This window comes from Argiope bruennichi, chromosome 3, assembly GCF_947563725.1.
Source record: "Argiope bruennichi chromosome 3, qqArgBrue1.1, whole genome shotgun sequence".
Classification (NCBI taxonomy): domain Eukaryota; kingdom Metazoa; phylum Arthropoda; class Arachnida; order Araneae; family Araneidae; genus Argiope; species Argiope bruennichi.
The window spans coordinates 130,963,185-130,985,615 of NC_079153.1; the positions used below are offsets into that span (position 1 = coordinate 130,963,185).

At 28.5% G+C, this 22,431-nt stretch overlaps 1 long non-coding RNA gene across 2 annotated transcripts in view; it reads left to right on the plus strand.

Annotated features, from left to right (window-relative positions):
- LOC129963837 (uncharacterized) overlaps positions 1–22,431 on the plus strand; it is a 409,853-nt gene that overhangs the window by 233,049 nt on the left and 154,373 nt on the right. For both annotated transcript variants that reach the window (XR_008784034.1, XR_008784033.1), the window contains exon 3: positions 9,134–9,205. This is a non-coding gene — a long non-coding RNA (uncharacterized LOC129963837). The remainder of the gene's footprint in view (positions 1–9,133; positions 9,206–22,431) is intronic.

Genomic DNA, 22,431 nt, shown 5'->3' on the forward strand with positions numbered 1-22,431 from the left:
AATATTTTGTCTCTTTCTGCTTAATTTGTGAACTAGAGATATATTTTCTACTTCGTACAACGTACAATTATTTCTTTGAATAAATATTTCAAATCCCCCCCAAAAAAAAATTCAGCCCTCCCTAGCATTAAAATAATGCTATGTATGGGAGGGAGATAGGAATGGTTATTTTTTAATAGTGTTACAAGGAAATCGCTATTTTTAGATTATGTTATATAAAGATTGCTTCATTGTTGAAAATATTTTAAACGATTTTACATAGAAAAATTTGATTAAAAAATGATGTCGTAATAAAAATTTCTTTTTTTTTTCCTCAAATTATTGTGCTTTCTTTGATTTGCTGAAAACAAACTTTTGAAATAATAAAAGACGGGGTGTCACGCATATTTACTAGTAACTTTTATAAATCACATAATTTTTTGATAAAAATTACAGGATTTATTTTAATGTTTCTATAAAAATTATCATTTAAAAAAAAGAATATTTTTTAAAAGTCTGAATAATTTAATTTATTTAAATATATTCAATCATATTAATCATATAATATATTCATACCAGTGAAAATACTTTTATAAATTATCTCACTGCTGATGTTCTACAAAATGTTTTTTTCAAACAAAATTTAGAAAGATAAAAAGAAAGTAATCAAAATTTATACAGATTCAGCAAGCAATCACTTTGGATTCTGGCTCAAAAATTCTTCTTTATCAAATGTCATTATGAAATAGGTTCAAAGTTTCCCAATACTTTTTAACGAATTTGGGTGATTTTTTTAAAAACTGCAATAAATTGTTGACTTTAAATGCCTCAACTGCATTTTGCGCCTCTTAAGCACGTTACTTATTACCAAAAATTAAATATCAATAATAAAATTCTAGAAAGTTAATGGAAATAATAAAAAATTGAAATAAATGTGGCCTAATCAAGGTCACTGGTTTGACTTTATCAAGGATTGACTCGAAAATGCCTTAAATTAAGAATTTCAAAGAAAAAAAAATTATTCGACAAAAATTTAAGAAATTGAACCATTTTAAAAAGCGTAACAAACCTAGAAGATTAAATTCGAATTTTTTTAAAAAAGCTCATTTTTATTTTTTATTTTATTTTAACTACTTATTAATTCTATTAGTATCTCGAATTTCATAAATGGCAATTTTTTTGTATAACTTTATTGATGTTTTCGATGCTGCAACATTTAGCCCATTCTAAATTTAATGCTCTAGTTCTAATAATTCAATATTTGATAGACAAATATTTCATAAATATTATTTTTTTGCATTATTTTATATCAAATTATCTATTGGACATTTTAAATTAATAATAATTTTTATTTTAAATAATTTTAATTTATTTTATGTTTTTTTTTTCTTTAAATAAGATGAGTTATCCATGTATTTTTTAAAAGTAATAATGGAATAGCAAATAGATATAAGATTTTTTTAAGCATATGTCAGCCCTATTTAAAATTAATTATTTTTAAGGAATAGTCTTCATTATTACAGATCCATAACCTGATATATTATTAGAAAGTGAAATGAACTGAAATGCGTGCAATTTTATGAAAGCAGCATTTTGTTAATTGCAAACGTTTATCTGCTTTGGCTCCTTCTGTAAACCCATTAGGACAAATTATTCTCATTTTTAACACTATCGCCTTAATTCGATATCGCTTAACATCCACTTCCTCTTCCATGGTTAAAACAATAATTGGACTGTACAATATTTAACATCCATTCCGGCAGACGCACGCACTAGACGGGCCTTAAAAACTTCTGACAACCGCCGTGATTCCGTTTTAGCCCGAAAAACGTCGAAATTATACTTCCCAAATTGAGCGTAATTGCCTCCATTTACACATCGGTAAAGGCCAGGGAGTGTAAATTTGCTACTTTGCCCATCAAGGGGCTACTTTAAAAAGAAACGATAATTGACCAGACATGACGCACACGAAACGGTCAACCATGCATCACGTATCGGACGTATTTAAAACGCCTGATGTAGATTGATTGCACTGTACCTAAGAATTACTGGTCAGCCCTAACTGCTTTGTGTTCAATGGCTTTCATTATTTTGATGGAAGTTTCAGGTAGAATGACAACGTGTTTGGATTTTTAGATTACCCGGCAGCCAGTAATTAGATCAGTCGCATAGTGAGAAGTAATTCGGCGCAAGAGAGTAATTTGGGTGAATTATCGGTATGGATTTGATGACCTTTTAGTGTTTCCGTATGTTAGTTTTTGTTACTGCCACTTCAAATATTAATAATATGGATAATAAAAAATGGTTTTACTAATTTCTATGTATTTTTAGCATTATAAAACTCCAATTTGCACTTTTTTATTATTTTTGTTCAATATCGTCATCCATATGGAGGCTAAAATGACTCATATTCACTTTTTCAATTGAAACATAACTATGTTTCTTTGTCAATGTAATTCAAATCCATAACAAGGAATGTTTTGCTACTAGATGTATTTTTACGCCATTTATCAGGAGCTTGCATATACTTTAATTAGCAACATCTATTGGTAAACATGCGAAATATCTATATAAACGACAATTGTTTTGGGTTTTACCAATTTGCTATTACTTTATTGTTATCATTTTGAAAGTTTTCCATTTATTGTTATTGAGTTATTCAGTGTATAAAGACCCCAATCACGGAACTTTCCAAATTGCCTTTTCTACATTCATTGCTTTTTTTTGTTTGACTTGAAGAAATCTGCTGCCGAAGCCCCTTAGACACTTTTAGATATTTATGGTGCTGCTACGCCATCATATCTCAAATGTCGGTTTTGGTTTCAACGATTTAAGATAGTGATTTTGATGTCAATGACAAAGAGGACCGAAAAATTCGAAGATAACCAATTGTAAGACTTATTGGACGAACCTTTGGGGCAAAAGGTTGTTGAAAATCAGGAAAATATTTTGATTGATATATATTGTACCAATTTTTCTCAATAAATATCTTTTTAAAGTGAAAAAAAATGATCAAAATGCAAGCAAGCACCTAATAAATAATCCGAAACATGACTGAAAGACATTTCGAATAATTGTCATATTTGTACAAAATTCAAATTAAAATATCAGTGATCGACATTTTGTAGAGTAAAATTCTAAAATTATAATGCATATTTTTAAAAATGTCGTCAAATTTGGTTTCGAATCTCCTGAAGGTATGTTAAAATGTTATTGTGATTACACGTCGAATTCTTTCTTCTATTAAATTTTAATTATCGCTGAATACAGAAAATCAACTGTCTTTTCTTGTGATGTAAATATTAAAATTTTCCATATTTTATTCAGATTTGAGAAATCTACACTTCTTATCAATTATGTTCATGTTCTTTATTTTTCGAACACGTCATTGTTGAAAGTTCTGATTTTGAACGCAATGCATTAAGCAAGACCTCAAGTCTAATTCAATCAGTTTTATTTAACTTGCTGATGGATTCTCGTATACACTTTTTAGGCAGTTTCCTATAGGAAGACTACATATTGCAATAGTTTTCAACAGATAACTTCAGGGAAACTTCTTTAGTTCTTTACCGCTTCTAGTTCCTAGAACACAAAACCACCCATCGTTCAAAAGCTATATATATAATATAAAATGTACGTATAATGCTTTCCCCATATTATCTTGTGAACAGAATAACTAGAGTCATTTTATTTGTTTTTAACTGGTTTGGAATAGGTTGTTAGAAATATAAAAATCACAAACGAGTTCGTTAATGGGCCATCAAGTTCAAAGGGAGGTGGAAATGGCGGGGTTTGAAATTTTCATTTCGCTGTAACTTTCTAAATACTGAAGACAGAAAAATAAATCTTATGAGCCAAATTAACGCCTCATTAGGACGAATAACTTTTGCATTTAAAGTTTTTCGCTAATTGCAACATCTTAAAAGTTAAGGTCATAGTTAAGTGCATAGTAACTTAGATGTAAAGGAATGTTGCCTTCCAGTTTGCCGAGAGGAGTTCTTTTTTTTTTATTTCTAATGTACGTAATATTTGACTAGCAAAAATATAATTTTAGGTTACATTTTAATAAAATGTACGTGCTTTATTTAAAAAAAATCAGCACGCATATTTTTTATAAAATTTTTCCAAAGGAACTTACTCTTAAGAAATAAAAATAAAATTTTTATCTCATTTTATTTTACCCTAAAATAATATAATTCGATCATTATGAGAATTCCTATTGAAAATTCTCAATAAAAATCCATTGTTCTGGGGCTTAAGTATCCAAAACGCCTCTTTTTTGTTTCTTAGAAAGTTTCAAATATTGATTCTCGAATCCAAACATGACGCGGCTGCATCATGCCTCCACTTTCATTAAAACAGCAAAACAAAAAAGTCACCTTCCTGAAAAATACCCATTCCCACCTCCACTAGAGTCAGACGCATCCATACACTCTCTCGCCTTATTTCGACCTCGAAGTTGGCCTGATTTATGCGCGCACTATTAAAGATCCCTTGCATAATGCACCCAAGAACACACACATACACAAAGAATGGGGAGGAGGAGAGACAGCAGAAAACAAAAGAATACATCCAGTGAGAACTATGACCTACTCGCTCCCTTAATGTCCATTTGCAAGCGAGAAAAAAAGGGGGGAAGACATCCTCCAACCCATGCCATGGGACCCCCTTAACAACCAATCTTACTTTAGGCCTGGATAATGATCATTGGAAACAGAAGTACTAAATGTCGCGTGGTAGGCTTCATGCCCCTGTAAAGGATGATTTGAAACTGCATCCCTATAAATCCAGGTCTTGGGGTAGGAGAATGGTATTAAGGCATTAGTCACAATGGTTTTGGTAGCGAATGAGAATTTGGATGATTTTTTTTTATGTTTCTTGCTTTTTATTGGCTTGACGCACGCTGAAAGGCTGGATTTTCAATTAAAAGAAAAATCAAATGCCAGTGTTTCGCTATTATTAATCTATTTTAATCAAGATGTAGTAGATTGCAAAGGAGGGGAAGATGTTGTTTTGCAATATATTTAAAGTAAGAGTTGTCAAATGAAGGTTCAGATTTAGATTTCATGTGGAAGATTTGATGGTATTTTCTCATAGGCTATTTCTTTCGACAAGAACTATTTTTAATTTCTTTCTTACAAGTACTATTTCTTTACTAGTACTATTTTTTTAATTTTGAAACTGTCACTCTTTACTTTTTTAACGCCTAGAATTATTTCCAAACGTTTCCTAAACAGATTCCGTTTTTTTTTTTTTTTTTTTCACTTTTTAGTAAAAAACATTTTGTAATTATCAACAAAAAAAAAATCGAACTCGAGATTTTGACCAGTTTTTAAGTTTCAAACCTACTAAATTAACACCATTTTTGCTATTATTTATGTCAGCCTTCGATCTTTTTTTTTAATTTCTGGATATTCCTACTGGTAGTCGTGTGAATAATGCTTCAAAATACTTCAATCTAGATGAATAAAATTTGATATGTGGTCTAAACATCAAACTTGTAAGTATATATTAAATTCTGAGCGAAATCCATTCTCACGAAGCTTATCTGTTTAACTCTTCGAGTGCCAGTGATTACGTTAACTACGCAACATGAAAGGCTAGATAGATGAAATATCGTACATGGATGTGGCATTTAAAGTGTCAATCCGCACCGTTTAAATCCAAAATCGTCAAGAGATTGACTGTACTTCAATCTATGCATTTTCGTGCACATACAAGCGATAATTCAAAATCACAGTGTTACAATAAACAAAGGCATATTACTAAAACTGTATCAAATTTTGGATATTATAATTTTCAAGCAATACAAACTTCTTTTTTATGCTGCCGCACAAATCAGAATAACCAGCAATCGCCGTGGTTCAATCGGCAGAATATCTTATTTCTGATTGGTTGGTCCATGGTTCGAATTCCAGTCACAACTTTTTATCCAAAGACTAGAATTCTTTTGTTTAAAATGTTATCTATTGTTTATCTAAGATCTGGAAAATTCCAAATCTTTCTTAAATATTCAAATTGGATTGTTCTCAAATGTTCTATATATGTATAAAAACTGAGTCTTATCAGTAATTCCAATTTCAAGTAAGTTCTCAATCTCGGGCTGTTGTGAGTCGTTTCGTTATAATAAATCTAATTGTTTGTTTAATCTAATGGCTTAGTTCTTTACATATTTATAACAATATTACGAAGCACAAAGAGCTCATGTGCGGAATTCTGAAAGTAAAAATATTAGCATTCTCAACTCTCACAGGAAGTTCTCAATTTTTATTCGGGAAGAAGTAATCATAACCCCTTTATTAGGGAATGTAGGGGGAAATTTTCACAAAAACTCCCAAATTTTACATTGGTTTAAAAGAAGTCACACTTTTGGAAATGAAATTAGAAAATTCTTCCTATTAAAAAAAAAAAAATAGAAAATTGTGAGCTTCTTTATTCGTATGTGTAGGCAACTGTTCGAAAAAATGAATATATTCAATAAAATTTTTAAAAACTTTCTTTCATTAATGTTGTAAAACGTAGATCTCTCTCTCTCTCTACCCTTCTTCCTTTTTTAACTCTTTACCTTGTAATTCTTTATTATTACAAAAGTCATGCCATCTTGAAATCAATCTTTCCTCAAGATATTCAGCACCAGGTGGCGTCCTTCTGTAATAAAAAAAGATATTTAACAGCGTATGTCTTTGAGAATACATAAATATACAAAATTTACAACTGGCACTTCAAAAAGTGAATGAAAAATCGATTACAAAATATCATCTTTCACAAAATAAAACAAACTAAATTACATAAAAGCGAATAAAAAATCATTTTCGTTTAAAACATTTATTCTTTTTGACTATCTAGAATCTATGATATAAAACAAAGATATATTAAAAACTGTTTCAAATTTGCAGCCTGAAATGAACTTCGACGTATTTTATTCCAGACAGTAAAGGATGTTTCTCTGTAAATCATGCTTTCTTGCAGGATATCTGCGCTTGCACTTAAATGAACTGTAATGCTTTTTAACATTGACAAGTTGGCTATCGTGCTGGTCACCAATGACTGGCGAGGCCATATAAATTACATTGTGAGAAATGCGGCGTGGCAATCAATATGTTAAAGAAAAGAACGAAATTTATTGATGAAATAAGAATTTTTCTTGCTATAAAAAATATATATATATTCTTGTTGAAAATTAATTTTTTATGATCAGCAGTGAATCAGTATAATTAAAATCACCAACGTTTACAATCCCCATGCCATTGCGAATAAATTAAAGATTAGACATAACAGAAAGTTCGAGCAAATAAAATTAATTCAAAAGAAAGAATAATTGAATAGATATTAATTAATAAATTTATTTATAAGATATACTCAATCATTAAAAAAAATTTCTTTTTCTACAAGCCTTCTAATTTTTTTGCTTTAAAATGTAAATATTCAGATCTAAATTTATTTCTTTAAATAGAATATCGTACTTATAGTTGCTTTTTACATTATTTTTATTCTTCAGAAATGATTTGAATAATAAATTCGTATCATTTTGAATTTTAATATTGAAATATTAAATGAATGATGTGTCATATTCTGAATTATTTGGATTTGCCTATTTTTACTTATACGAAATGTAGAAAAAGTATTGCAACCGTTAAATTTTCGAATTGAAGATTTTTGACGGAAATCCATCTCCCTGAATTCTAAAAACACTTTTGTTGCGCATTATTTTTGTCTGTTAGTGCCATAACTCAAATGTGCTTTGAACTAGATGGATGAAATTTATCATAGGAGTTTTATATAATACTTGCAGACTTCCAATTTTAAACGAAATTTATATGGAAGAAAGTCTAGCTGTTTCTTTAAATACAACTTCCACAACTATAAAACGTGAAGAGCTATATAAATAAATTTTATAAACATATTTAGCATGCAAATGTAATTTCTTGTCATATTTTGAGCAAAACGGATGTACTTTGAAAATGTATCGTGCCAAAAGAGTGTATCGTATTTTGAATCAAAGGATTGGCCATTAATTGATATCTACTTTCGTATTATGTAAATGCAATAACTCATACACGGAAGACATAAATTCGGTGTGTGATCTTGTGATTACTAGAGCAGCTTCATGTCAGATTTTAATTTCAATATATCGGAAGAAAGGCCTCCTAAATACATATTTGTACGATAGATTCGGTAAAAAAATGCTACATTTTTGCCAGACATCAATATTTTGTAACTTTTCAAGCTTGTTTTTATCGAACCACTTGCCAAATCGATTTGGGAGAAACTAGAGGCTCAATTTTATTTTTAATAGGCTCATTTTGACATTTTATTTTTCAGTAATAAAAAGATGATACATAATCGCAATGTGTTTCAAATCCTTTAGAAAATTAAATTGTTACATTTTCTCTGGCAGTGAATCCGCATTTGTTAATGCTAATTGATTTAATCAAGTATTTTAATACCTTCTAGCAATATTTGAAAAAAAAAAATAACATGAAAGTGCCGGCATTAAAAACATTGTTTCATCCAAATGGCGCATATTTCTTCTTTTTGATCGGAAGACATAAACATTAGATAAAATATAATTTTTAAATGATATTTTGATATTGTCGAAGGAAATACAGTTTATCATATGATTTTTCATTAATCATATGCTTCATTTAATCATATGCGTTTACAATTTTATGTATTTTTTCAAATTTTCAAATGGGTATCAACAGTATTATCAACCTCACAAGCTAACTCAAAACTATTTTGGTATATTTTCATAATTTAAAGGTTTACTTAAGCAGATATCAATTTTTAATGTGATATTTCTCTTCCCATATTGAGCTTAAATTTGATTGTTCTAAAAATTAAATCATATCATATTGACTGTTTTGTAAAATTTATTTTACAGTTATATCTATTTTATTTTATTTACATTTATATAGTATATTTATCTTATTTCATTTACATGACAAGTTATATTTTTCGTAGTTTATTTATAGTTGCCTATTAAATTTATATTATTCTGTTCTGTATCTGTCTTATCCTGTTCTGTTTTATAGTTATATTTATATTTTGTACACTTTGAATAATTCTTTTCTCGAGTAAAAATAAATTAATCTAATAAATCTATTCATCTTTTAATATATATTTAAACGAACATGTGTTATTTTCTTTATAGGATTCTTCTTGCAAATAATTGGTCGGCGTGAAGTTCAAATTTCTTTGACTATTGATTGAACTTTCTTTTCAAGTAAGTGATCAGTTTAAAAATGTAAAATTTATAAAAGTGTATATTTTTAATTTTAAGCGCAAATGTTTATTCTTAACATTTTAAATTAAAAAAATGTTTATATTTTAACAGACTCAAATTTTCAATGAAACAAGCTTTTACAGATTTTTAATCAAATCTAGCGAACTATCAAGAATTTTTTTTTTAAATGAAAGACATTTTTTCACATGCAATGATATTTTCAAAATTTAAATATAATTTCATACTTAGGTTGAAATAAAATTTCAAAATAATCCCTTAGATATCACAATTGTAGCGTTTTCACTTTTATATAAATTAATATTGAGATGCAAATATAACTTGTAAAATATACAAATTAAATAAAAATGCAATTTTATTAGCATTTCAAAAAGTAAATTTCGTAAAATTTAAAAAAAAAATTATTTAAGAATATATGTGCTTTTGATGCAATAATTCTGAAATTGAAAGCTGAATGGTATCAAATTAAATAAGGTTATTATGAAGAATGGTTATTAAGGTATCAAAATTTAATTAAATTAATCGAGAATTTTCCCATTGTTTTAAAAATATAAAAATGGTGTGTTGACAGGAAAACCCATAAATTTTTTATTCATTGTGAAACGAAAAATTGATTTCATTGGATGACTTGCAAGAAAAACAAATTAACGATAGAATTTTTGAAGCAAATTAAGTTAAATAAAAGCATATAAAGTTATATATTTTCAAAATCATTATCGATTCCTGGGTAATTTCGAATATGTTATAGAATTACTTATTATAAAATTCATTTCGCTATAGCAAAATTCACTTTAGCAAACTCATTTTTTGTGGTATTGTGTTCGGTATTAATATTTAACGTAAAGTTTGCTTTCTCGCAACAGTTGCCTTCTTTAATCTGTAAAGCACACATTGGAAATAAGAAAATAGGCTTTCATAATTTTTCAAAATTTGAAAATTTTGAAATGAGAAATAAATAAAAAAAATTAGCAAATAAATAAAGAGAGATGATAAATAAAAAAATTAGAAAGTAAATGTATAGAAAAAATACTGAATAATAATTTACAAACACTTTGGAAATACATTCTCAGCTTTAAGCTGGTATTTCAGTCATGCAAAAGTGAAACAAATTACTTTTAACTGCCCTTTTTAAATGCCCCTTTTTTTTAACCTTTATTTTGTTGCACCATTAGTATTGGTTACATTTTACAATCATCACCGTTTGATAAATACATTTTTTATTTTCCTTGGATAATTTTATAAGCTAATCTTGACTCATTATCGTAATATTTTTTTAAAGCCTGTATTCGACCATCGTACATCCTTTTTTTTTCTTGCATTCGAATTCATTAACTTTTCAGAAACATAACTTTACAATCAGACACTTTATTTTACCTGATCATAACCATTCATTTTGTTAAAAAAATAAACCTAGACAAAAAAAAATTAAAGCACCGACTGAAAATGAACCTATAAATAAAAATAATAAGGCACTAACTGTAACTGTGTCTGCCGACATCCGAGCCATCCCTATCTCGTCCTTGGGGAGAAAAGAAACCAGGCTCCTGTGTATATTATGGATGGCCCCGTCATTATGGGCGGCCCTCTAGCGTGACACGCTGTTATTTGCATACCCAAATAACTCGATCGGGCCCTGATCGGGGGCAGCGAAATTAGGGGAGGTATCTGATTACCATCATCTGGGGGGGGGGGGAGAAATCCTCAACCACTTTGCTACTGAGATAGCTGGCTGTACATGAGCATCTCTGCTGATAACCTGAAATGGTGGTATTGATTGGATTGGTTTGGGTATTATTTTTCATCTATTTCATAAAATCGACAGATGACAACATGAAAGTTGATAGTTGTATAATATATAGTGCATTAAATGATATTTTTGGGCAATTCAGAATAATTGTAATATAATTAAATATGCATTGGTTATACCAAAATGATTATGAGTGGCGTTTGTATATTCATGAAACGATATTTGGCAATCAAGATTGGATTGGAGAATAGTTAAAATAGACATTTGCCAAAGACCTCTCAGCTTTTGGTGCCTTGAGATATTTTTTGAAGTATTTTTTTTAAACTGATATTGAATTTTCATTTGAATTAAAAGAACCTGTCCCCGAATTTATTCTTATTAATGTCAAGTATCGTTTAAATTTCTGAACATAATTTTTAGAATTTTTTTTAAAATCCGCTTACTGATTAATAGTTTTTTTTTCAGTTGTTGTTGCTAGGGTTCTGAAAAGCTTTATGCTTAAATATTTCGGATATGCTCAAACATTTTGTAGTTTTTTACGTTTTGTTTAAAGTTATTTAAAATTTTTTATATGCAAGATATTAAAAGCAACTTTTTTGAAAATGATTTAAGATTTAATGTTTTATTTTTGTATATCATAATTTTTTTAATTTAAAAATTACTTATATAGATATTACATTGAAATCAATAAAAAAATACACATAATTGAAAGAGGAAAGTTTTGAATCTGAAGCCTTCCACCATAAATTACTCCAATACAAAAAAAAAGGTCTGCGGGTTGGTTTAATCAATGAGATAATTATCTCATAAAACCAATGAAAATTGTTTTAAAATATAAAGAGATTTCTTTCCGGATTTGTTTTAAAATTAAATTTTTAAAATTTATTGGCAATATCGTTACGTTTCTGTTCCTTTTCAAAGTGCCAATCACTCAAATTAAGAAGATTTGTGACCAGACTGCAGCAGATAGCAATATGGATGACAAGAGTCATTATCTGAGCAAATTAAGAGCATCTATTGTATATATATATATACATAGTATGTAATGATATCTCTTAATCTAATTTAAATCTTAATTAATTTTCAAATTTTTATCTTAATTTAGCCCGTATTAACTTCATTCTAAAATGGCCTCTTAATTCCTGATCCAATGCCACCTTCTTTTATTTAATTACTTTTAATAAAAATCTACATTCTAGAAAACTGCTCACTTCAGCAGGTTCTCGCTCTCCAAGTGGAAAGACAAAAAGAATCCCTAACGCTTTCAACATTCTTTTAAAGTACCTAAATTTCCCTTTTCTAAGACTACACTTGCCAAAGAAATTCCTATAAAAAATCTCATAGTAAAATTGCCGAGGGAAAAATATTTGTCTTTTTTTCTCTTCTGCTCTTGTATCGCAATATGGATTAACGTATTTCTTACCACTTATTCTTTATATGCAAATTATGCCTCCCGTGGTGAAATAAATTAAAGTTTTAAAATTTCAATAGTTTCTTCTATTCGGTTTTTTTAATAAAAGTTTCTTCTATATATACACAATACTATATATACACAATACTATATATACTATATATACACAATAATATACACAATACACAACTCCTCACGGCCCAACTACCTGAAAGGATATAAAACAAAACAGCCAGAATGGAAGGATCCTCTATAGTATAGAGTTCTCACCATAAAGCGTCTCATCATCGATAATAGGACAGTAACCAGATTCGACACCATTATTGTACTTATAAAGAAGTCAAGAATCTGCTTATTTATAGGACAACTTCACATCCTCGTATCCAAGATAATCCATGTCGAGAGAAAGATTATTAAACGATAAGAAGGAAAAAATACATTTATGATATCGGCCTGAATTTGACGAGGGGTCCATCTTTTTGTACCCATTGTTTTAACCACAAATTTAAAAAAACAATTTTTGAAAATTTTTATCATGTGAAGTAAAAGGATCGCAAAATGGATGAATAAATAAAAATTATTTGCTACTACTAATAATAATTTTCTTTAAAAATTATGTTTTTTTTTTGTTTGTTTAATGTTTAAAAGATATTTTTCTTTCATTTGATTCGTCTCTTAAGGATTTTTATTATATAAAACTAAATTGTGAATTACGAAGATATTTCCTAATCCCTTTTCCATCGCAGTTACAGTTTGTTGAATATGATGTTACATAGTTACAATTTGTTGAATATACAGTATGTCGATATGACTTTTAATACTTTTTTTTAAATCAGATGATATATTATGAGAAATTATAATACATTCAATCATTTTCAATGTAGCAATTGAAAAGAAAAAAAGGATTTTTTTTATGAACAAGAAATGGAGACTTGACAACCAATGACAAGCTTTGCAAAGAAAGGGGTGGCTGTTTCACGGAACAGGGAAAAGGGTAAAAAAACTCTGACGAAGGCTTTATTGGTCTGTCCCCCACTTTTAAGTTCCAAATCATTGGTTTCCTACTGAGGAGGCTCCCATAGGGTAGCTTGATTCTCTAATGGTGTTTGCTTTGAAAATAACCATTCAAATGAATCATCCAATTCTTTTCTAAATCGCCATTGTTTTTTTGTTTTTTTTTGGAAAGAGTCAGTTTTAAGTTGATTGTAAAAATTAGAAATTAAGGTTTTGTATTGGTTTCAGACTGAAATATATAAATATATAGATACTTTAAAAAAATTATTTAAAAGATTCTTAATTCTGGATAAATTTAGTAGAATTGGTTGACATTGAAATTTAATGATTTGCAATTAAAAATTAAAGAAGCCATTTGGAAATGTATAATAAACTGTTTAAAAACTCGTTGTATTAAAAGATTTCTAAAGTTAATATTTTGCATTATGAATCTTTTATGACTAATTTCATAATGTGAAAGTTTTAAAATTATTAGATTTAGTGCTACTTAGTAAAAAATAAAATAATTTTTATTCAGTTTTTTAAAAAATTAATTATTAAATAATTATAGTTAATAATTGTTAATTGTTAAATTAATTATTATCAATTATTTTAAAAACTAATTATGTTATTATTAAATTAATCATCAAATATTAATAATTATTGCAAATTAGTATTAATTGAATATTTTTATATTTATTAAAGCATTTACTTTTATATCCATATTTATTTTATCTTTTATTATTAGTATAATTTTATAACTAAATTTTCAACTGTAAATGCCTATTTTCTTTTTATCTTAAAATCGCGGGTAAAATTTAATATCTTTAACATGTTGTGACGTTACAGTAAAAAGAAAAAGTGAAATGCCTGATTAAAATCTTGGTCTTCCTCTTTCAAATGATTTATGGTTTGGTTCCAAATTTTTAATTTAAGAGAAATATAAATAAAATATGATTGCCGATAGGAAAAAAACAACTTAAGTTAAAGCTTTTTATATCTACCGAAGAATGAGGATATCTTCATCAAAAATGGCGTTTCTGGTTGATTGATTTCTTAAAAAAACCAAAGGAACTTGAATTACTAAATTTTATAATCCGCATTCTTTATAGGAAATTTTAACTACTACATCAATTCCATGGAAACATAAATCAGATAATTCAAATATCATTAAAATTCCCATTCCATAATCCCATCTGAATCGGAACTTTAAAAAAAAGCTACGTAATCTCCTACAAACAACAATACATCATTTCAACTGCATCTATTAACAAGCTATTGCACCTATTTCTAAGAACCAAGGTATCGCTTTCAGTCGCAGCCCAGCCGATTAAACATGGCAACAGCTCAATCCAAACATCTTTTAAATCTCTCATTTCACGCTTCAATGATGTTGCTTCTCTGCTTTAGAAGCTCGGCAAATTGCTAATGTAGCAATAAATAAACATTTTGCCGTTCTTCGAACCATATCCTTTGCATTATGATATTTGATATGCACTTTTTTTTTCTTGCCTTTGCAATCTTTTGTTCGTTTTCGAACATGTTTCTCTCTCCAGAAGTAGCCGAAAGAAGAAGAAGAAGAAAGAAAAAAAACGTGTTCTTCTTTGGATTTTTGTTCGATTCTGCAGTTCTTTTCCTTATTACCGGTAGAATGTAGAATTATTACATAGTAATTTGCGTAATAATTCTCGTCTGCCGTTTAGCTCGCTTACCCAGCCGTGAATGTTGTTGAACCTACCCTACCTAAGCAAATGGAAATTCATTCTTTGATTACCAGAAAGGTCAGTAGGTGGTCTCGAGAAAATAAGAAATTATTGCAACGTCTTAATTTTCTTTATATCGAAATCTTTCTTAGCGCATTTTCTTTGGCATGCGAACAAAAAGCAAGTTTTGAAAAAGGCAAACATTTTTTGAGCATGATCTATAAAAACAAGTAAATCTAAACAAGAAGTAGAGAATAAAAATGTGGATTACAGAATAATTAACGTTTTTCAATACATAAACTCAAAATTTTTGTTTTATTTCTCTTATCATTACATCATTGTGACAAGATTAAGAGTAGGATAGGCGTTTTCAACTCACCGCCACCATTTGTACTGTAATCAACCTGGAGAGAGGGGGGGGGATCAAGCTCAGGTTGTCGTCCTCGTTATCTGACTGCGGTTCAAAATTACGAGGTCCATCCCAAGGTAACAATAGTTTTGCTTTAAAAACGGGACAGTAATATAATTGAATTCAATCAAACTGAACCAACTCCTATACGTTTTTGAAGTTGTAAAAAGAATTTAGGGATACCCTGTATATTATATGCATCTATTCAAATTCTGATTTTTTTTCTGAATTAATTCCAAAATCATTGCATGCAATAAAATGTTGCAAGGAAAATGTCGGTGGGTGTAAATGAGAAGTCGTACAAACTCGCTATAGATAACGATGTTTTATACCACTAGAAGACATGAAGGCAAAGGAAACAAAACATAATCGAAGCATATACAGAAACAGCATTCATATAAATCAACAATACACAAAAAGAAAATCTTTATAAACAAATACATCAGCACAAAAGATTCAGAGAGTATTCTCTGGAGATCAACTCTTTAAAGAAAGACTTCACTCGAGTACTCCCTTGAGTTGTATTTCTTCGATTTTTATAGTCAAAGAAGCATTTAGAAAGTTATGACATCCTCTTTCTTAATAGAGATATTGCCAAAATGCCAGTAATTTCGGGAACTTCGTTTTTGCCATAGAAGCCGTTAGTTGCCAAATTTTTAGTCAATGCTTAGGGGGGGGGGGGGATTTATTGATTTGGCATCTATTTAGCAGCCATTACAATTTCTATAAAACTCTTTATCTTTATATAAAACAAACTGCCCAGGGTAGCAATATTACAGATTCGCAATGAATATTAAGTACAGTTCGGTTTTAACGGCGACCATTAAAATCCGTTTTAACGGCGAACAAACAGCGCCAAGAAAAAATTTCGCCAAATTATAAAAACATACTCAAGTGCATAAATATATATACAAAAAAATTACCAAATCGATTGAAATTGCTAAATTGGCGAAATTTCGCCAAATTATAAAAACATATTCAAGTGCATAAATATATATACAAAAAAATTACCAAATCGATTGAAATTGCTAAATTGGCGAAATTTTTTCTTGGCGCTGTTTGGTCGCCGTTAAAACGGATTTTAGATTTAGATTTAGATTTCTAGTGCAAGATCCTGTTGCAGAATATGCTGCGCCGAAGCAACTTATAAACACCGAAACAACTTATAAACTTATAACACCGTTAAAACGGACAAGTACCAAATATTAAGATGATTCTGAAATGCTACATGCAGGTGAGATTCTGAAGATGATACAGAATTTCTACATAACCATGATCATGGCATAAATCATGACATTTTTACAGACATTTCTGAATTGAATTATCATGAAACAGCATGAGCCGTTACATATTAACCACTTAATTGTCATGTCCATGCAGCGTATGAGCATCCAATTACATCTTTTCAAACTTATAAGCTGAAATAAATTATTCAAAGACACTATAATTCGTCACAAAATGTACAGATAATTTTCAAATTGTTCTTGTTCTTGTAATGTGTTCTTGATTGAATCGATAAAATGTCAAATTCACGAAATGGAAGATTCCATAAATAATTAATGAAAAAAACTTTAAGCAAACGATTAAGTGATGTGATATGTATATTCTCTGTGTATCCAAGAATAATTGGAAACGTTGCGTTTCTATGCAAAACAGGGGCTTAAATTTTACATATATGCATTTGGTAACATTTATTTTAGAATTTATCAACTTATAGGTAATGCTATCGAAATAGTTCCGAAATGTAATATTCTTATTTAATGCAATATATCGTCACTCGTATATCACAAAATTACGTACAATAGATTTTACAAAAAATTTTATCAATGCAAATATTTCTATAGGTTTATCTTCATCAGGTTCTCAAACTATTGTAAATGATATTTGATTGTTATTATTATGCTGTTAAAAGATTCCATTATTAATAGCAGTGGTTCCAGCTATTATATAAAGATTTCGTATATTCTTGTGTGTTATTTGCCACATGATTTTTTAAAATAATAAGAGCGATGATATAGCAATGTAATATTGTTATAATTTCATATTCTTATATTTTTTTTTGAGATTTTACATTAAAATTTTCAAACCATATTTAATTATAACTTTTTATTTTCCTCTTCTTAAGTGCCACCCCCTTAACCCTTTTAAATGCCATTTTTTTCTGGTCCATGTATATTAACACATTTTTAGAATCGAGATTGGATTATGAAAAGTGCTTCATTTAGCTTATTAAATAAATTTAATTTAATTAATAAATTAATTTGGTTAATTAATAACTAAGTAACAAATCAAGACGCATCGTTTTGTGCGAGATAAGGAACTAAAGCCTTTTATCTTCTGTCTTATTGAAAAAAAATTGTCAACGTTTATACCAACCTACATAAACTTCATAAAAAGATTGATGAATTTGGTGGGAACCATGTTTTCCATGGTCTTAGAATGGGTTAAAAGCAAGTAATTGTTGTTTACTATTTCTATTTTTATTCATTTGTTCTTTCTGTCGTCATTTTATTTCTATATTGATTTCATAATGCATTTTCCATCTGCATTGAAATTGTTTTTGATTAAATAATAAACCTTTCGTAAATAAAACCTTAAATAAATAAACATAAAACATCTAAATTTTGTTTTAGATGTTTTTATGAATAGAATAGCAGATATTATCGTATGAATATGCTTTCGGATTAACCATATGTTCAGATTAGCTAAATATTTTATATAAATTCCAAAATTCTATTATACTCTAGTATCAAATGATTTGATTCGTACAATTTTTCCACTTTTTGAATCACTTGATTCTTTATAATAAGCCACAAACGTCATCATTACCTTTCTTTAGAGTTTGTAATTAATTTTTTAAGTATTGTATCTTTAGTCATTTGGATGCATTCATCTTAGCAGTTTTTTATACACTGAGTATTTTTAGTTTATAATAATTTACTTATGAATCGTTCTTGTTGAGAAAGTCCTTAATAACGCCTTTATCCATCCCCCCCCTCTTCCTCCTTAAATCACGAGGACATCACCCTTTTAAAATGGAAGCCATTGTAATAGTCTCGAATCGAGAAAGATTAACGTTTTTAACTGTTCCTCTAAAGACTTTAGTTATTTGTTTTAGCCGAAGATGGGTAAAAAAAGTTAAGAACTTTACACCGGAAATGAAGACTCATTTTTTCTAATTTTCCTCTTTTAGAGGGGGTAAAAGGGAGAAGTGAGGAAGAATGAGTTGGGGGATGAAAGAAGAAAGAAAGAAAAAGAGGCTGTAAACGCATAAAGGAAAGAGTCCTCTACTTTCGTCAAATCTGAAATTACAAGGGAAAGCTTTAGAATTTAAAAGCACCGACTAACTCATCAAGCTAAGTACTCTAGCAAATTTAACTCGGCCAGTTCTCTCTCTTTCACTGCAAGACACGTTGTTAAGAAGTACGATTAAAATAAGGGTAAAAAAATATATAACGAAGAAAATAAAATATAAAAAAATGTATAATCCGAAGACATCAGCGGGAGGGCGCAAAAAAAGTTGTTAGAAGAAACAGCACCCATTATGATAAAAAAAAGAGAAAAAAAATGGCAAAGAAAAGAATTAGACAAAGAAAGAGAATCCATGCGCATGCGCATTACTGGACTCTGGTTCGCCCGGCATTGTAATTACTACTGAGGACAAAAACTCATTTTCTCCATTTTCCATTCTTAATGAAAGTAAAACAGCAGTAAAAAAGCACTTTGCAAGCAGGTTAATAAGGAAGCTGAAAAGAAAGGGAAAGCTAAGGAGTGCAAAAAAAAAAAAAAAAAAAAAAAAAAAAAAAAAGGAAAGAAAAAGTATTTCGCCCGACACTAAGAAACAATGCATGTCGGTATAAAACTACGCGCAAATGAGCGGCTAGGTTTAACAAGAAGGAAATTGGATGAATTTAGTTTTTGGATAAAGAAAACAACATACTAACGGTTATTTTTTTCTTCTTTCTTCATCCTCATTCTTTCTAGTTTGTTAATAACATACGCATCTACTTAAAATTTTCTTCCAAATTATACACCAAGACTCGGCGCTAATTTTTCTAGAAAAGTTTGGAATTTTTTTTTTCTTTCATGAAAACAAACTAATGAATGCACACCTTGAAAATTACTCAAAGTGCCAAACGTTTTTTTTTTTTTTTTTAACTTTGATTGACAACCAGATAATTTTAGCAACCGATAAAATTCAAAATCATTGTTGAAAATCAGCTGCATGAGGCCAAACGATTTTTATGCACCAAAATTTTTTTTCACATCTGCAGCTAATGAGATTGGAAGTAAAGTATAAAAAATTATAATAATAATAAAAATAAGGCTACCTTATCTCTCTGGAAAGGGGGTTGGGATAAGTAGTTCCAGGAAAAGTTTCAGGCGCATGGTACTTAAGATTCTTAAGTGCAGTAATTAACATTTACCGCTCGCATTGTTCTAATATCAAGGAAAATGCACGCCCATTAGAAGGATGGGGGTGGTGGAAAAAAATTATGACTTCAATTTGGTCCTGCAAAAAAGTAAAAGGTTGGTTGCAGGGAATGAAGCGAGCATTTCACGCAAAATTAAAGGACTTTCTGAAGACTCGTTACTTCCCTCGTTCATTATCCTCTAGGAGATTTAATTTTGGAGCATATTTTCCCAGGGAATTTTTTTGTAGTTATTTTATGGCACGCTTGATGGTGAAGGTACTTTTTTCTTCTTTTTATTAGACATTCAGAAACCTTCGGTAATGAAGATTTTGGTTTTCTTAACCAAACCATTTAACTCAAGGTAATTCAAAACTTGATTTGTTAGGTGTAATAAAAATAGAAACTCTAATAAGTTTGCGAAGAATATCTCAGTTTATTTCAACTCTAATTAAGGAATTATTTGAAATGAAAATGCAAAGTAAAGAGTTGCCACACAAAATTTTCTTATTCAATAGTTTTTTACAATATTAATAAAAAAAATGAATTATTGTTGCCATAAAATTTTTATACAATAATAATAAAAATAAATCGATGAGGGCCAATCGATTGTCAAAATAAAAAATTAGTGTTTTTAACTAAATTGAAATATAATTGTTTTAATAGTTTTGAAAGAATTGAGATATATAAAAAAATTCTTTATATATTTTTTCCTAGATCATTCAGAGTATCATAAGGATAATCAGTAAAATATTTTTTTTTCGTAACGTGTTCATAATACTAATTTCATTCTAAATGTTTCAGAATATAACTTGATTCGTTGCTATTTTTTATATTGAAAATTAACTAGAAATTGAATTTATAAAGACTTGATATTAATTTATCAAAATTAAATGGTTTTGTAAAGGCTTAATTTATAAAACTTAAGACTTCAATAGTTAAAGACTTAAATTTATATAAACTGATATCCTCATGATTAAACAAATCATCGAAGAATAATTTCAAAAACATTCTTATAACGAGGAATGAAAATGGCTACTCAAAATAAAAGTTTAAAGGTAATTAATTTAATTAATTGTAAATTTTATTGATCAAGTCTAAATATTGATCAAGCATAATTTTACAAGTTCCACTCTACTATTTCTTAGTTATTTTAATTTCATATTATTAATATTTATTACAACATGGTATATTAAAATTCTAACTTAGAAATGAAAGATGGCCCCCGATTTCTTCCATTTATCCGTTAAGAAAATATTCCAATAGAAGTTAATCTGAAAACGCTATAGCTTTTTTTTTATTGTTGTTGTTGTTAGTCACTAATTGTTACAAATGTCAGTCATTCAATTAAGTTAATATCATGTATGGTATTGAAGAAATAACAAATTATCTCCCATTTTTTATTGAGAATGTAATTTGTGTAATATCCAACATTCTCATTACCTTATCCAATTATTACGATATAAAAATATATAAGAATGATAATATGAACTATGACTAGATGCAAATAAGATAATCCTATAAAAATGAAAAAAGAATCATTACGAATTTAAATTAAATAAAATTGTTTTAAAAGGCTTTTAAAAAATATACTTTTAATAGTTCGAGAAGCAACAAAATTTTTCTTCAATTAACTATGATTTTTAATATGGTTTGTAAGTTCATGAAGTCACTACTAGATGGCGCCACTAGTACAAAATAAAAATTTAACTAAATATTGCCAGGTAATTGAAAATTTTAAAATAGTATATTTTTATTTAACATGTACATGTTAGATTGTTATCTAAAATGTACAAGATTTCCACCCTCTAGGGTTCTAATATCTTATTACTTCCATTTCTTTATCTTTGTATAGTTTTCAGTCATACTTCTCCTCAACCATATTTGCGCGCAAAGAGATTTTTTATTAATTATACTTTGCTAAAAATCTTATGACGAAAAGTAATATTGATAACTTAATAACATTAGTAGGGTTGCTTTTAAAATTCCTTTCCCTCCATATTTGTGAAGTATTAATGAAGAAACAAGCTAATTAGAAATGAAATAATATGAATGTAACTTATGATAAAATCTTAACAAGTACTCATCATGATAATCAAAACTTCAGACAGTAGACCATTTTATTACAACAGCTCATTCTATGGAAATAATTTTTATATATCATGCTAAAATGACGAAGATATAAATTTCATGTACGGAACTGCGTCAAATTTACTGTCATATTGCTATTAATATACTCATAAGACGAAAATTTGATTTTCTGCTCACAAGTTAAGAGTAGGCTTTCGAAATTATACGATTTAATCTTGAAAAGAAGGGGATTCAATTAATATTTTAGCATAGTATTAAACATATATTTAGTTTCTCACTTTAAAAATTTGAACTTAATATTAATTTTTGTAAGAGAAGTTAGAAGAGAAAAAACAAAAAGCAATTGCCAAAACTTTTAAAGATATTCTACAAATTATTGATTTAATGAAAAGAAATATAACTGTATGAATCGTAATTAATTTATTGATTTGACTAAAATTAA